At 39.0% G+C, this 18,255-nt stretch overlaps 1 protein-coding gene across 7 annotated transcripts in view; it reads right to left on the reverse strand.

The window, feature by feature from the left end:
- Positions 1-18,255, reverse strand: part of ELAVL2 (ELAV like RNA binding protein 2) — a 165,237-nt gene that overhangs the window by 136,722 nt on the left and 10,260 nt on the right. For 3 of the 7 annotated variants that reach the window (XM_045468179.1, XM_045468175.1, XM_045468166.1), the window contains exon 1: positions 3,377-3,926. The exons of 2 other annotated variants lie outside the window; for them this stretch is intronic. The gene's annotated coding sequence lies outside the window, so the exon portion shown is untranslated. Of the gene's footprint in view, positions 1-319; positions 426-3,376; positions 3,927-18,255 lie in introns of those variants that run through there. 2 more of the 7 variants (XM_045468178.1, XM_045468170.1) reach the window with 2 other exon arrangements.

The following is an 18,255-nucleotide window of genomic DNA, read 5'->3' on the forward strand; positions in this document are numbered from 1 at the left end:
CTTCCAACGCCCCCCCTACGTTAGCCCCGAAATGGCCAACTCTTCACCGAGGGGGCGTCACATAGCTACCTAGCCTTGGCCCGCCCCCACGCCCAGCTCAATCGCCTTTCCCCAGAAAAACCTGTGTCTGTCCTCAGACTCAGCCCCGCGACTGGGAGTCAAAATCGACCCCGAGCCACGCGGTGGGAGCACGTTTTTACACCTGCTCAGCCGCTTAATTACGAGAGCACCTGTCGTGTTGTGGTTTTCATTGCAAAGGCTTCTGTTTTAACCCTTACCCCATAAAAACTACATTTAAAATATCACCTGTCATACCTACCTGAAATCGCAAGAGGTAAGAGAAAGGAACTGAGCAGTGGGCGACTGAGTCGCCGCAAGAACGTGACCGAGGTTACAGCTTCAAGGGCATGATGCGGGTTTGATGCAGCAAGGTCCGCTAAGGGCGCCCAGCGCTCCCCGCCCCCACGCGACGGGCGGGGCGGGGGGGGGGATGGAGAATGGAGGAAGGACTCCTGTAACCCATGGCGGGGGTGGAGGCGGCAAAATTGCCCTGTTGGGCGAAGTCAAATCAGGCATAGTAAAGTAAGGGGTTTAACCACATGGAAATAGAGACAATCCATCCCTCAGTTTGGGGAACCCAGACTGGGGACACCAGAAATAGCTAATTGATTCTATATCAGCATTTCTGTTGTCACCCTAAATCCGATTAGCAATTAAATGACCTTAATTGACTTTGTACGGGGTTACTGGGAAAACCGCTCAAAGCGCCTGCGCCTCTTTGACCTCCCTCTAAACAGTTAATTACAATATTCCCATCCCTAGCAGGCGGGATTGCTAAAAATGCCTGTTTCCAAACGTTAGGCAAAACTGGGCCTACCAAATTTGCCAATGCAAGCCTAAAACTCTTAGAATGCCCTACGCCCTACTTCCTGAAGCTGACTTCTTGAAGTTATGGGAGATCTCTCTACAGAGTTCCCCAAGTCTTCCAGTCCACTTCGACCTGCAAAACGTTGCGTTTTTCGTGGAGAACTCCAGAAGAGGTTAAAATGGGGTGCCCAAGCACTTGGTCAAAACATGGAAGGAGAACCCAGGAGTGCTTGGTGTAAGACATACTCAGGGAATGACAATAATAACTGAGCAATAGTTACTTTTTTAATCCTCCAAAAAGCGACTTTTAAACACTTAACATTTTTTTTTTTTTTTTTTTTTTTTGCAGACTTATCTGTTCAGATTCGTGACAAACCTTTCAGATGTCCCATTTAAGAAGCCATTTTGCAAAGGAAGTCTTACAGGCTCAAATAGATTTTCTACTCTACCATCTCTAAAACATGCACACTTTTTTCTTGACCTTTAGGAACTTATTTCCAATTAGGAAAATAATTTATTCGGTTACTATTGTCTTTTCTGTACTCTCCCCCCACCCTCGACTTTATGCCTGCATTTTATAGGTTGCAGTTTAGGCCTAAGAAATAAACCACCTCCATCTCCCTCCTATTCCCAATATCCAGAGGATGGGTATATATATAAACTGAGATGTGGGAAAGGGCTAAACGTTTAGAAGCTTAACCAACAGGAGTGGCACATGAGTGGGGGCGGGGAAAGAACCCGTGCATTTCGGGGAGAAAGTAAGAGATTCATCTCAGCCCAGCAGTGTTAAGAGTAAATACTAAATGCTTGACTATTTCTCTCACTCTGGCCACAATAAAGCCAGATCTGCAGCTGGCAATTACATGAGAAAATACCCAGACTCGACATCAGTTTCGCTAACCCGTATTTGAAAATGGCAAACGGGGAACGTATCCAACCTCCAATTTGCCACAGTTGTATAGCTCTCATATTAATTCTTTACAGACGTGAAATAGGTGGGTACGTAGCAACGTGCTGGGCATAAATTAAGCAACAATGGCCACGCGAGGTCCTATTCGCCGCGGAGCTCCCGTGCTGGGCACTGCCACCTTGCTATCCCCAGATCCCACCGCCCCGGAGATGGCAGAGTCCGGAGGCTAGCCCCAAGTTGGCTTTTAGACCCGGGAGGGTGGGTGGGGTGAAGAGTACCCTGGCCGTTTTTGTACCTGTCCCCCATTCTCTCCATCTCAAGCACCACACGGGCGTTCTCACGCACACTCACCCACACCCCCTCGTGCCAATAATTTAAACTTCTCTTAGGCAAAGGCAGCACCTCGTTCACCGCCACCACCTCCCTCCTCGTCCTCCCCGCCCAGCGAACACCCTCCCCCTTTCCTACATCTACCCTGATTTCTCTTTTTCCGCAGTAGAAAGCCAGCTGGTTTCTCCCAAACCCTGAGAAATCACAAAAGTTAAAATGAAGCATGTGTCTGCCCAGCGTCTCACCCCCAACCATCTTTCTCCCGGCGTCAGATTAACAATAGCTATTCGAGAAGGGCGGGGGGGGGGGGGAGCGGTAAGGAAGGGGGTGAGGGCAACGTAGCTGAGTTGGCTCCTGGGGTAACTGAATTCTCGGGGCTGAGAAGGGGTTCCCCCCTCGCCCCGAAGGCGAAGTCAGCCGCGTAGGACCAAGGACAGGGCTTGGAATCCACTTCCAGGCGCCGTGCACAACAAGACTCCCAGGCAGCCGCCACTCCACAGACACAGCTCCAAGGATCTTATTTACGCTTTTCTGAACAAAGGGAATCTCATATCCGGTACAGGCTTAAGAATTCGGCCCTAAATTGGCTACCTTCTTTTAAAAAATAATCACGGTAATTGGCGCCCAAGAATTAGAGCCCGCACACCTAGCAATGATGAGTTTTGACAGCTTCTACCCACCCCAGCCCCAGCCCAGCCCTAGCCCTCAGGCGGCATGTACTTTTTTCAGTCAACTACAACTAGCAGCCTGGTGCAGCATCTAAATTCCATCTGGCAATCCCATCTCCCCAGCACATGTTATCTGGTTAATGCAATTAAGTGTGGGGTTTTCGCTGGTCTAATCTGCAAGTCCAGGCTTCTGATTCCCCTCAATAGTATTAACGCCTCTCCAGTCCTTTGGTTGCTGTGCGAAAGTAGAGGCATGCATCCCCCAAAACCGAAGTTATCCCTCTCTTCCCACGAAATGAACTTCCAACCTCAATCCCGAAGCTCACTCAACATCTAGACTTCTATTGTACCCCTGCTCTACTCTACCCACATTTACCACTTAAGTTACTGCCGCTGACATTTACGAAAATTCAGTACGTCAAGCATGCGTCCACCGTCTTTTAGTCTAGCTCTCTAGAATTAAAAAGCAGAACAGTAGCTTTGAAATGAGACAAACATGTGCAATTAACTTCATATTCTGTATTCCGCTCACTTACAGGTTTTCTGGGTTTGCCAGCGCATCGCTGCAACCAATGATTAAAGAAACCAAACCGAAACTTACCTTTCTCCCTTAAGGTTTTTGTGTATGTGTGTTTTTAAAGTAACGGTGCAGTTCTCCCAATAAGGATGAGCAAGAAGCTGCTGGATAGTTCTCTTAAGACAGCACGAAACCTAAACTGTGCTCGGCTTAAAAGAAGCAAATAAAAAGAAATGCTTTCGACCCCAAAGTCCAACGCTAAAAGAAATGGCGAAAAAAAAAAAAAAAGATGAAAGGGGAGGGGAAACTTAAAAAAGAGAGTTTAAAAAGACGGAGAGACTATCCTCCTATTGCCGTTCAACTAAACAAAAAGGGGCAAGAAAAACAAACGAAGGAACAAAGAAAAGAGACGAAAGAACGTTTTTTCAAAAAGACGATGTCTTTCTCCTTGTTGCTTTTTAGTAGGTCGCTACAGGAGTAAGCTGCTGCATCTCTAACTGAGAACAGAAATAAGGGGGGAGGACGTCTTAAAAGGGAGGTGGACTGGACCACAGATTTATAGCACCGTATCACCAACCCCTTCTCTGCCTCCGCACTGCCGTGTGTGCAGCTGCTCTGCCAGGCTCCTATCCCGGGCAGCACGCGCGGAAGTATACGCCGAGTGGCGCCACAACGTAACTTGCTCATCTCCCCAGGACTCTGATTGGCCTAGATGCTCCCATTGAGGCCGCCCGGGCGAGCTCGCTTGATATGATTGGCTAGAAGCTTGTGTCACTCTCAAGAGCTCAATGGAGTCCCGTTTCAAGGTAAGTTGTGCGGGGAGGTACACACTTAACACTGGCGGCGAAGGGAAATGCAAGAAGCAAAAAGAGATGGAAAGAGCAACGTGGGAGGGTTGGAACTGTAGTATCAGAGTTTGCGATATGGCATGATCTTCTTTCCTCTTAAATCTTTCTGCTTCCGAAAGACTCATTTTCCTTGCCACCACTGCCGCATCTATGGCACGTTTCTTTATAACATTAAACTCTGTCCGGTATGTATGAGTCATTGAGAGCTCCCTCTCTTTGATCTGAGTGAAAGGAATGAATGTACATCCATTACTTGCCCGCATGCCTTTCTCGATGTGTGTTCTAGTATTCTGTATTAGATATTAGGCAATTTTATGTCTTTCTCTATTTTAATATATGCATATTGCAGCTCTCTTGTTGATTTTTTTTTAAAGCATCCTTTTAGGATAAGAATGAGTTCAGAAATGCTTTCAAATAAAGGTGGACGGTTTGAATTCGCTTTTATTTCATGTTAGAAAAGTGTACGATAAACATCCTGTCAGGAAAAGAGGTACTAAGTAGAGCTAAGGTCCTTCACTTTAAGGTACATGGTGATTCAAAAAGAGCATCTGTATGAAAATTAGAACAAGCCACTCCTCTGTATTTGCTGGCAGTACAGTTCTTGGACCACACATGTATTGCTGACAGTAAAGATTAGTCAAACCTTTATCTGGGTTTTTTTCCTCTGAGGATTTAGAAAGTTTAGCCAGAAGACCAAGTGCTGTCAGTGCTTCTGCTTTATAGATGAAGACTACTTTGTTAAACACCATATTTTAATGACTTTCAGGAGGTTGAGGTTTTGTTCATGGTGTTTATTTCTTCCTCCAAGTGAAAGTGTGGTCCTCAGGATCGACTTGATATATAAGTAGAGACAATATTAACTTGACCCAGGTTCTTTTCCAGCCTGAATTTCTTCTTTTAATCTTGACAGTGCAACTTCCTAGATAGTACTTAATGTCTCTTACGCAATGTAACATATCTTCTCTAGATGCTCATGCCTTTCTAAAAGGAATTCCTTTACCTGTTTACTGCTAGTGGCTATCTTTGAAAATTCGGAAAGAGAAGGCACAGGTAAGAGTTAGAGATTGCAGGAGGGCAGGGTGGGCTGGAGGGTAAGGGACAGATAGTCACAAAGCAAAATGACTACAAAGTGAGGGGTGAAGTAATTCAGAGTTCCTTGAGAGTGTCCTTGACTGTTGATAAATGATTAATGGCAAAGAACAGAAGACCTGTTTATCTCCAATATAGTCTGTATAATATGTTCAAATTCTATTACTTTGCATGACAATAACAGGGGGTTGGAAAAGGAGGCCTGAATCTATATGTTATCTTATAATAAGCATTGTTATAAGTTATAATTATCATGTCCTAACCCCCAGCCCCACTTTTTATATAACAACAAGACTGGGGTCCTAATTTCAACTAAAAACTATTCTCTAGACCTGGGTGGAACAGGTCTAGAAAGAAGGAAAGAAGAAAGAAAAGCAATTTGAGGAAATGGAGTCAAGGGGCTGAGGGAAGGACAAATCAAGGAAAAAGACAGAAAGACTCCACCTCACCTAAAACAGAATAATCACTGTATGAATAAACAGTTGGAAAGTTGTGTTTGTTATCATCTTCCCTCAAGCCCTCCCCTTACCCCCAGGTCAGTACAGAGAAATAACTCTTAAAGTAATAAATACAATTTAAGTAAAAGTAAAACATTGTTTAATCAGACTTATCTATGAAGTGACTTGTCTTTGCTCCTGGTTAACGTGCTCTTAATATTGAATTAGTTGCACGTATTCATGTAATATCCTTGGCACTTTGTAGAAAATCTTTACCAATAACTTACAACTACATAAGTATCTTCTAACTGGGTGGAAGCTAATACTTTGTTTCATTTTTTGATGTGTGTTTATTTCCACAAGGAAGGTTTTTTGCAGATTACAGTGGTATATTTTCCCAAAGCGGGGGGAGGGTTGATATGGAATCCTGGGTGTGGTGTGGTGTGATGAAATCTAGCATGTGTGTTCTGTAGTTAAAGAAAACACTATTGGAAAATAGTAAACTTATCCATTCAAATGCAAATGCTAAATTCTGTGGATTCAGTATATAGGCTTTCTTTAGTTTGGGCAGAGGAGCAAATGATTTTCAAGATGTTGTCATCTTCAACATGTTGTGTTTCTACGCAGGTAAAATGGAGTTAAATTACTTAATATATTGAAAATATCCTAAAATACTAGTTTACTTCCTCAATAAAACAGATGTTTTTAAACTTAAAAACTTTTACATGGATACATATACCATAAGTTATATGTATTTTTCCAACTTTTAAAAATAAAAACTGAATACAGCCTATTTAAAATAAGGGATATCTGGATGTAGATTTCACTTTGAAATTCATGTTGTCATAGCCTGAAATACTAACATATTCTATCTTGCAACTAATAAAGACTATGTGTGTGTAAACATCACACTCCACATTAAGCAATTGTAACCAACCCCTTTTCATCCATAGTTAGGTAAAGTATTATCCACAGCCTATGAACTTGCATTAGAAAAGCATTTAAAAGATAGCTGGGTTATGATTGTCATGTTAGCTCTGATATATCTTCAAAGTCCTTGGCATTATTTTAAACTGCAGTAGAAAATGGATGGATCTAGGAGTTCACTCACTGAAAGTTTGGAGGAAAAGTTGGATGTGGAGAAAGTTGCAAAAAGAATAGTTCTCAAAGCTGAAAAAGTAATGGATTCAATAGCTTATTTTGCTTAAGTTTGTATAGGAACATTCATTCATAGGAATACTAATCAGCTATTGTGGGCAATGTCTTTTAGAATAAATAACTCTCTTATACTATGTGAGGGATGTGATTTTAGCATTTCATGATGAAGGACGATGTAAACTACTATTGTGACATTTTTTTTTAAAAAGTAAATAAAGCAGTAAAGCTATTTAGATGAGTTTACAATGTTTGGCTTATGGGGGTAGTTCCAAATATTATGCCCTCTCAGATGAATAAAAATATTCTGTGTTAGTTTGTTGGGCAGTTTCAGGTGGGGGTGGGGTCTGTGGTTCATACCATCGGAAATGTGACAGTTTAATGCCTGCGTGACAAATATAGAAATTATATAGCTTGTTGATTACTCTTTTATTTACTCTTCTTAAAGAAGCATGTCGACTTTCCTTCTACAGTTTAGAAAACAGGAAAAAAGTTGTCAAGAAAATTAACACCAACTTGAGTTTAGAGCGTGGCAACCGGGCAAGAGAATGAGGCAGGAATTAGCACCATGGACAGAGACGAGCCCATCCAGAATAAAGGTTTGCAAAGTCCCCTAGTGTTTTCTGTCCCTCCCATGTAACAAACGGAAACTGCAATTCTTGGGACAGACTTTAAGGAAGACGCTGTCCTACTTCATAGAAACACATTCATGTTGAATTAGGCTGGCTTTTGCTAGGACTCGGCCTTGGTGACAAACCGCATGTATGGTTAGAGCCCCGAACTCGGGTCGCACCCTTCACTGTGTTTCTCTTCTCATACACTCCCTTGCCCTAGTGAGCCTGCATTTCATCAGTGTTCATGCAAAATAAATGCAAATCCAGGTAGTCATCGAAAAGTCTGCTAAATCTACTCCAGAGTTTTTAATCCTCGAAATTCCCAGCGGGAATCGCAACAAAACCGCCTACCCGCTCCCCCTCGCTCCCCCCCACCCCCAGTTCTTCCCTGGCTCCTTCCACGTACTGGCAAAGGGGCAAAGCCTTTTATCCGAAGATAAGTGACCTCCGAGACTATTTTGTAAAGGACCCTTTATATTGCAAACACTTTCCATCAGGGACAGTGCCAGAGGCGGCAGTGAGCAGGATCACAAACATCCTTCACTTTCTCTTTACATTTTGTCTTTAAACTACTGTTCGAGGGAAAAACTGTAAAGACAGCACACTCGGCGAGAATTCCCTTAAAACCTTAGGTTACTGCTCACACTTAAAAGATATGCGAACTGTTTAGTTAAATGTTTAATTTTTTTTTCTAAAATGTAATCTAGTGTCGCGGTAAATCTTTTGAGACCAGCTTAGATTGTTCTCCCCACCGCTACACACACGCCTTTTTTTTTTTTTCCCCCCTGGGCAAAATTTGTATGAAGTTCATTGTCCTTTAGGTGATTTGACTGCAGATATGCAGATTGAGACTAAGATGTGTTGCACGTGCCCCAGAGTGTCTCGAAAAATATATTTGCAGCTTCGGATCGACAATCATTTATATAAAGCTTCCCACAAATGTCCTCAGATTTCTTTTCTTCCCCTCTTTTGCTCAGTAGCAACTTTTAGCAGGATAAACTCAGGTCTTTGCTGAGCATGCAAAGGGAGGTCTAGATGACCAGGAGAGGGTTAGGTAAGAAAAACTGGAGGTGAGAAAAGGCAAATCAGAGCTTTGTGTCCGTTTCTTTCAGGGATGCTAACAGCTTTCTCTAAGCTTTCTCCTGGAGCCGATACATCTCATGCAAAATTAATACAAGTAATTAAAAATACCAGTTTCCAAAGTTAAAGGAAACCATCTGTCTCAGCTGGTGGCAATCAGTCTTTCGGTCGGCCCCTTTACTGGGACCTGGGAAGAAACGGTTTCTCTGCTTCGGAGGCTCGGAGGCTCTTTCTTATATTGAAGATTTATGTTTCCACTTGTGTGCGATGCACGTTTAATTTGAAATAATAAAGCCGGGCTGAGAGACCAGTCAATCAGAGCTATCAACTGTTCTCCGTACGCTGCCCTGCCCCCACCTCCCTCTGGTTTCTAACCCTCTTTCCTTTCTTTACCCTCACCACTCTACCCTCCCCCTCCCTTTTCCTCCGTCCCCAGCTCACTCACACACTCGCACTTTCCCCCCACGTGTGTTCAGATCAAACCCTTGCCCCATAGAGCAAGTGACCGCAACGGGGCACGGTGACAAAGGCGGAGTTTGTATCAGAAGAAGACTGAGGCCCGGGGAGACACGGCGGATAGAGAAACAGCTGTCTTATCAGCCCGCTGCAGAGATGGAGATGGCTCGAGAGGTCCTCAACAGATAATCACTTGAATAGGTTTGCAATGCGCCAAACTTCACGCTTGATAAGGCCAACCCAATGTAGAGAGCAGCCCGGATCCTGCTCCATTCTGTTTTATCTGAGCTGTAAATTAAGAAATTGAAATTCAGGTGGCAAAGGCAGCAGTCTGCTGATAGACCGCTAAAGTAAACTGTCATTAAAATGCTTGCGGCAGGCAGAGAGGGGGCGCCTGGAATGGGATATTGTTTTATTTTTTAATTGGGGGGGGGGTGGGTGGGTGGTGGGGTGGCGAGCCAGGAGAGAAAAAGCCCACCGGTTTTTTAAATTATTTGGGGAGGGGAAAATGAGATTTAGCAAAGGGACACAGCATCTTGATCATGATTCTTAGTCGTAGATTCCATGCATAAACAATTTGAAAAGTATAAAGTTGTGGGAAGTTTGGTGAAAGAGTAAGGAACAATTTTAAAGCAATCTGATAGAAAATAGAATTCTGTCTTTATCAGAACACGGGGCAATGGGAGCTCTCTGATGATTAGAAACTAATTCTAAATGGAATCTAAAGTTTTCCTTTTATTGTAAGAAAAACAGATCAACCGGATACAGAGGAGTTACCATAAACTGAGGTTAACTTGACCTTTTTATTGATGTGATAGGGCCACCAGAGAGATTCCAGGGTGATTTTTAGAACAGCCTAAGAAATTATCGACCACATAAGAGAATCATCTTAGCTACTTACAGGAATAAGAGCTGTATTTCACCCACTTCCCCTTTACCCAGATTATTACTAGGAGGTAATTCAGAAAACTAAAAAAATTGCACATGTGTATTTTGACACCACGTGGTTCCTACAGCACACTTTATACCTACACTCTTATGTTTGCTTTTATGGATAGGAGGCGTGAAATTCTATGCATTATTTGAATCAATGTTTCACAAAAGTTTAAAATGTATAATGACCAGAATATAGCCAGTGACCTTGCTGCCTAGATTCACTAATGACTGTGCACTGTACCTTGTTCTTTTTGTCACTGAGGAGATTGAAAATTCACTGGTGTGCATTTATGAGAGTGTATGACAGGATGCATTTCATTTTCCACAACAGCGTTTATATCTTAAGTTTTAGCAACATTTCTGAAAAGATACCTTCTGGTGATAACACAAGTTAATGCAGCTTTAGAAAATCAATCATTTTTTACTTTGTTTAACCCCAAAACTTTAATCAATGTTAGGATGCACTTAATTGATACTATTAAGGCTGCTTAAATCACAGTGGGATGTGGAAGAATTAAAAATGAATTTGTCAGGAAAAGTAGTTAGAAAAAATTAAGGTGTGAGTATACATTTCAGTACTTATTAAACTATTTAGATGTATTAGACTATTGTTTTAAACTTTGCATTTATCTGATTACTCATAGGGAGATAAGCAAATAAATATAAAGGAATCTCAAACACATTTTTGTTCAATTCTTTATGCAAAAAATCCATCATATCTTCTAACCCAGAAAGCAGGTGTTGTTGTTGCTAAATTCAAGTATATGGATGAATGAGTGCTGTATGTATTTCCTGAGAGAGAAATTTATGTTTATGTAAGCTAAATTTTCCCTTCTGTATCACCATTTTCCATAATGTGACATTGGTTTAAATAATGGCTGCTATATAAGCATTTGAAGAAACATTCTTTTAAATTCCAGCCTTTCAGGCACTGTTATCTTCAAATAATCATACAACAAGATATTTTTCTGCTTGTTACAAATACTCAAGTAAGTTTGAACTGCCAGCCTTAATGAGTCTCTTAAGCTATGTTTAAAAATTTTTATCTTAATTAAATTGAAAATATGCATATAATGGACAGCTTAAGCTATTATTTGCCAAAACAGGCAGGACTTTTTAAAGATGAGAATTTACAGAAGGGTTAAAGGGTGTACTCTCACTAAGTTTGAAGTGTGATAAAATGATATTTTATAAATGTACATTATAATGTTTCACAACTAAAAGATAATTTTAAAAAGAAAATTACATTACTGAACAGAAAAGTCTTTTAGCATGAATTATAAAAATCTCTCCTAATTTTTGTCACAAATAAATATATATGGCATTATGAATGATGAAAAATAATTTAAAAATGTTTTAAATGCCAATTTTATTTTTAAAGGGATTCCCCATTAATTCTTCTCTGTGGGAAATGGGATAATAGATTTTTAAGGAAAACATTCTTTTTATGATGTATGAAGGTAAAAATATTGGAAACTTTAGAAATATGTAAAATTTGTAATATTTTTGTTCAAAACTGATTATAAATCTATTACCAAAGAAAAAACTCAGACAACTAATAGCATCCTTACACATATAATATTTATCTTCAGGTGAAGGTCAATATAACCAGTTCCTGTTTCTAAGTATTTATTCCTGATCTTTGACAAAAGAACCATTTTGGTTTGATTCAAGCATCTTTTATAAGCCTATATTTGTACAATATCTCTTTACAAGTTTTTAATGGTAGAGCCTATCAAAAATTAGTCCTTTAAATAGAAATTGTAATGTTACTCTACCATGAGCTACAGCTTGGCAAATTGTTAAGAGTTTGGGTTTGTACTTCAGATACATATCAATTTGAACCTGACTCCATCACTGTTAGACAATTAGCTTACTGTCTTCTAAGAGTTGATTTCCTGATCTGTACAATGGTGATAATAATGCTTAATGTAGGATTACTGTAAGGTCAAATGTAATTGTTGAGTGTAAAATATTCAAACTTCCTGGAATAGAGGAAACAGTTGATACAAGGTAACTATGATAATGGTAACAATACTGGTGACTTAGCACATTTATTTGATGAAGCAAAAATTAGAGTCCCTCCTTTTACATATTGTCTATTAAATATTTTCATTTGCTGTTATTAATATCCCAACTGATATACCCTATAATAAATATCTTCTCACCTTTCTAATTGTAACCAAGTTTAAAAGGCCTCAAAAAACATAAAATCTTCTGTCTGCCCTCTCATGTGGCTTCAGTATATTTCCCAATACAATTTCATGCGCCCATAAAAAGTTGTGGGTCTTCAAAAAGGAACTTAGTCTGAGATCCCACTTGATTGATATAATAATAAAAACACCTTAGATTTTTTATAGTACCTTTTATCACAAAAAGCTCAATGCATTTTTACATATTTATCATTGTAACCCAGAAGGTAAGGAAGGACATAAATTATTTTTCATTTTCAGGGGCATAACAGAGGCATTAGGAATATGAGTTACATTTCTAAGATTAATAGGAATAAAGAGCAGCTTTCCTGAATGTCAGTCTTTCTACAATGTGTTACTCATTTTGGCATTTATTATGACCATTGTTTATTTAGGCTCAAAATGTTAGTGTTTGCTATTAAGTATAAGTTATAATTCAGCTAATTACTTGCCGAAATCAAGTTGAATCAAATACATACCATCACAGTCTAATCAAATTAAAATATTTTGATTTTATGCCAAGAGACACTTTTATTATTGAATTACATATATGCATATATTACCCATCTTTATTTACCATTCTGTGTTAACGCTAAGGCAAGAATTTAAAAGTTACTAGTCATTTATGGCCTTGGAAGAAATCAGTTTCAATCTCCTTGTCACTGGCCTTTCCCCGGGCTCATTCCCTCTCTCCACATTTTTATGGGCTATAATATTTATTCAATTTACATAGGCTAACAGTACTTTCTGCTCAGTTTTCTATTTCTTAGTTTGTCTGTGTTTGATAAATCTATCAAAATAAATATCCAAAGGAATATAGAGGTAGAATATGTAAAGGGCACAAGAGAATATGCTTTCTGTAATAGTTTTTGTTTGTTTTGAATGAAACAAAATGGAGAAATAATGTCCACTTAACATTGTAAATATGCTATGGTTTATAGTTTTGCAGTTCCTTCCTGGGCTAACGTCTCTGTGGATTGATACAGATTCAGCTACAGATGTGGACTTTCACTGCATAAGTACAATGGAAGGAACCAAAACTTTGCAGCCTGATGAAAGAATAAATCTTAAACTTTTTGATGTCTAACTTCATAGATTATAATGAAAAAAAGCAGACATGACTTTTATTTTAAACTTCGATGAGCATCTATCTGTACCCTAAATGGATTTTATAAATTTGGTGAGACTGAACCACACAAAGTCAAGTCCAGTCATGTGACTGCCAGACTTATAGGTGGAAGTGCAATTAGCACCAAGAAGAAACACACGTGCACACACAGAACAGCCAGAGCTGCTCTTTAATGCCACCTCACCAACCCCTTTTAATCCTTCATGTTGATGTGGCTAAAGGGGAAATCTGCTTCTCTGATTGAGCATATGTATGTGCATTTTAAGGGAATACTGAGAATACTGTTACAATAAAAATAATGTTCCATTCCTTTGGTCACTGTCATTCTGGTATGAGAAATTAGAGAATATGGTTGTTTGAAATGTCGGTTTTTATAAACATGAGTTGGAAGATCTAACATAGATGAATGGTGTTACAGACTGTTTAAGCTGTTTGAGTAACAAATAGACATTTCCTTGAATTATTTTGACATGATTTACTGTGAAATTTCTTTTTTTTCTTTTGCTGGCATTTCTAGATTTCTTGTGCAGACAATAAAAAGGCAGGCCTTTCTTTTATGTCGGTGCTCATCATTTAACTCATACAGCACCGATATTTTCTAGAATACAGATATTTCCTGGATATCAAACGAATGCTAAAAGAAAGGTATGTTTCCATATTAGCCACATCAAAAGGACAAATGAAGATTTGAGCTTCTTTACAAAGTTTTATAAGAGAGGAAAATACAAACATATATTGTGGTGCTTTAGTCCTTCATTTTAAAAAATCTTTATATACATCAACCTTATTGGGCTGTGTGCATGTGTGTGTTCAGAAAAAAATGCAATGAGGTTCAGAGGAAAAAAATAAGGCTTCGGTCAAGGAGATCAGGCCAACTGTGGTGAAGGAAGTGGGCTGGAGAGCAAAGACACTGGGTTGGTTAGGTCACATCACGGAGGGCTTTGAAAGCCAGCAGAGGAAAGGACTGCCATAAAACTACTGGATACAGGTTATATCTATTGATAGGTGTAAATTTTGGACATGATAAGTGGAAAGAGACGCAAAGGTACAGAAATCAGAATCAAGACACATGGAGGGTTAAGAAGTTTTTTGTCTAAAACTCTAAGACCCCTTGGAATGAGACAGCAAGGTCAGGGGATAAACAGAGATGGGGGAAGACTGTAAGTATAGAAGAGGGGTTCACTGACGATAATGAAAACGTTTTGATGGCCAAAATATTTATAGCATGGTTCTAAACAAATAATACTTTTAAGGAAAAAAAAAAAACCCAAAAACCCAAGACTGCCAGTGAGCATGAGAAACCGAGAACCAGAGCCTACACTCTGATGATCTGTGAACGCCTCTAAGACACCTCTGTATCCCAGAGAAGGCTTTAAAAACACTGCTAGGAGGGATACATTGAGCTAAGAATCCTAGGCTGGGAGAAAGGAGCATGGGTCTGAGTGTTATTTCCCCCACTAACTAGCTGATTTGCTTTCAGCAAATCACTCTGGCTTGTTATAATGATAATGAGTAACAAGTATTGAGTATGTACTACATGCCAGGCAGCATTCCAATGCTTTATATATGCATTAAATCATTTGATCCTCACAATAATCCTGTCATTTTAAAGAGGAGGAAACTGAGGAAGTTGAGTAATTTGCCCAATATGCCACAACTAGAAACCAACAGAGGTGTGATGTGACCCCAAGTAGTTCATTTCTCTTTCTTTTCAGTTTATTTATTTATTTTTTGCAGAGAGGGCTGAGAGAGAGGGAAAGAATCCCAAGCAGGCTCCCGCTGTCAGCACAGAGCCCAACACAAAGGCTTGATTTCAGTCATGACCTAAGCAGAAATCAATTGACTGAGCCTACCAGGGATCCCCCAAGTAGTTCATTTCTATGGCCTAAGTCCTTAACCACTATGTATTAGATGACCTCTACAGTACTTTCCAGATGTAAAATCCAGTAATCCTAAAGAAATATAGCAGAAATTAAAGATGATATAACACTTGCAAAAAGAACAAGAGTACAGGGAAAATGGAGACTACAATGAACATCAACAGACAAACTCTGTTTTCCTAAAATGAAATACTCATACTCAAATTAAAATTAAAATTTTAATTTTAAAATAAGGGGCGCCTGGGTGGCGCAGTCGGTTAAGCGTCCGACTTCAGCCAGGTCACCATCTCGCGGTCCGTGAGTTCGAGCCCCGCGTCGGGCTCTGGGCTGATGGCTCAGAGCCTGGAGCCTGTTTCTGATTCTGTGTCTCCCTCTTTCTCTGCCCCTCCCCCGTTCATGCTCTGTCTCTCTCTGTCCCAAAAATAAATAAACGTTGAAAAAAAAAAATTAAAATTAAATTAAATAATTAAATAAATTATTTATTTAAATTTATTTAAATTTAATTTAATAAATTTAAATTAAATTAAATAATTAAGTAAATTATTTAATAAATAAATTAATTAAATAAAATAATTTTAATTATTTAGTTTTGTAAATTTTAGTTTTCAGAAGTCTATTCCATAATCATAGTAAACAGAAGCCATTGAAAAGGACAGTATATATCTGTAATTTAGTGATATGTAAAGATTTTCATGAAATATTGTTGAGAGCATTCAATATCACATAAAGAATAGTCACTAGAACATTATACAGGGGTTATTTTGAGGTAGTAAGAATTGAACCTTTAGTTTTCTTAATGTTTTCTGAATTATTTGGTTTGCAAAAATTCTGAGCATGCATTCTTTTTTATAAAGCAGGAAAATGGGTAGAGCTCAAGCTTTGGCCCTGTAGTCAGCAGGTGGAAACTGGTGATGAAGACCAGTAACCTCTTAAAAGACAAGTTAGATTCACAGAGAGAACAGATTAATAGCCCTGGAGTTTATAAACAAAATAATATTCACACACAGAAACAAATCTTGAGATTTAATACGTATGAAAAATACATATATAATAGAGCAAGATGAGAAAAATTTTAAAAATTGTTCTACCAGGTTCTTAGAAGAATACAATATAAGATAATAACTATCCTGCCCACTTAGAATTGCCTAATATTAACTATACTCAGTAATATCAACTATTTCCTTTACTTAATGCCTATTTATATTATGGCCAAGGGATGTTCCTTCCATTTAATTAATCATTTCTTTTTCCCTATTATACCCTTTCCTGCAGTTGCTAGAGAATCTCATAAAACACACCTTTATTCCCAACTAGCAAAGCCCTTAAAGTGATTTGCTTGTATTTCTATGGCATATAAATAAATGAAAACCATAACACAGTAAATAATTATAATGAGATTGAACAAAAACTGGCTTCCTGACAGGTACCATTTAGTGAATTGCTGTTTCAATGCCCTAAACAGTCACCTGAGTTAATTCAATTTTCATATTGTCTAAGATTTGTCTTTAAAATCACTCTGCAGAGAATGGGAAACTGGCTCACAGTCTCAACTCTATAGGGTGGTACAGTCTGAACATTCTCATTTCTTTAATTTTGCTGTTGAAAAACATTCTAATATTATGACCAAGAATCAACAAACAGTATTATTTAATTTTAAAGAAATATAATGACCAAACTCATAGTCTTGGTAGAACTGGAAAAGAAGATACTAAGACATAATACCAAATTAAGATAAATTTATTTTTTAATGTGAATTCTTTAAAGTGGCTCTGCTACTGTCTTCCAAGCTCTATAAGTTGTGAACAATATATTAACTTTTAGATATGAATTATGACCATTTTGAGAAAACGTTACTTGTCATAAACAGAGGGCATAAAGCGCCGCTGCCCTCGATCATGCACTCATTTGACTCATGGCGCAGTCTTGAATAATTTTAAACCAAACATGACCGCGGCAATCAATTTTCGTCCAATTTATTGGGCATGAGTTAAAGCCAATTAAAAAACCATTTTTGGTGCAATTCAAGGGGAAAATGTATAAACCCATGAAAAACAGATTTCAGTCCTAGACATGAGTCATCACTATTCTAAATAATGGTGTCAGCCCCAAATCAGAAAGAACAAATCCTAAAATTGCATATTCCACACTGGAAACTGCATTTCTCAGCAATGATTTTATATAGTTTTTAATTTTTTTTAATAAGAAATTAACCGGGAAGGAAAAGCATGCTCTTCTAACATTGTGTCATTTCTGAATATTGTTTAGCCATGAAATTAAAAAGTAGTTTACAGCATCTCCTGAGTTTCTGAATTAAGACTTAAGGTAGAAAGTCATCTGAAATTTTCTACAAAGACAGCAAGACATTTTACCTATAAAGTATCGTTTACCTTTGACCATGTCTCCTTCCACACATATATAGTAGCTCTCTTTTAAGGCCATACAATGAAATAATCCGTGTACACTCTGGATAATCTTAGGATAATCAAAGCAGCAAAATAGAAGCTTCTAGGTAGGAAATTATAGCCGTAAAATACAGCCATACATTTTTAATCTGTATATTTAAAAGGTCTTTTCAGGACTGTAGTGGTTCATAGTATTCAGGCTGACCTGGATTCTGGTTCTGCCTCTCTCCTATCTTTTTATTTATTTACTTATTTATTTTTATGTTTATTTATTTTTGAGAGAGAGAGAGAGAGAGACAGAATGTGAGCTAGGGAGGGAGAGAGAGAGAGGGAGACACAGAATCCAAAGCAGGCTCCAGGCTGTGAGCTGTCAGCACAGAGCCCGATGCGGGGATGGAACCCATGAGCCACGAGATCACGACCTGAGCTGAATATGGGCACTTGACTGACAGAGCCGTCCAGGCGCCCCTCCCAAAACCTTGGTATATGATGTGAAGCACGTTGGTTGACCTCTCAAAGCCTCAGATTTCTCATTGGTAAAATGAGTACTATAAGAATAATAGCCACCCTTTAGGGTTATTGCGAACCCTAAGTGAAAAATTATTTGCCAAGGGCTTAGGAGAATGCCTGGCACAGAGTGAATCTTCCGTGAATGTTAGAATTGGTAAGAGGAAAGCCTGGTGGTTCTCACACATAGCTATGGATCGATGCCTCGACCTCCCTGGGAGGTTTTTTTCTTTTAAAG

Source organism: Leopardus geoffroyi, chromosome D4 (assembly GCF_018350155.1).
Source record: "Leopardus geoffroyi isolate Oge1 chromosome D4, O.geoffroyi_Oge1_pat1.0, whole genome shotgun sequence".
In the NCBI taxonomy this organism is placed as follows: Eukaryota; Metazoa; Chordata; class Mammalia; order Carnivora; family Felidae; genus Leopardus; species Leopardus geoffroyi.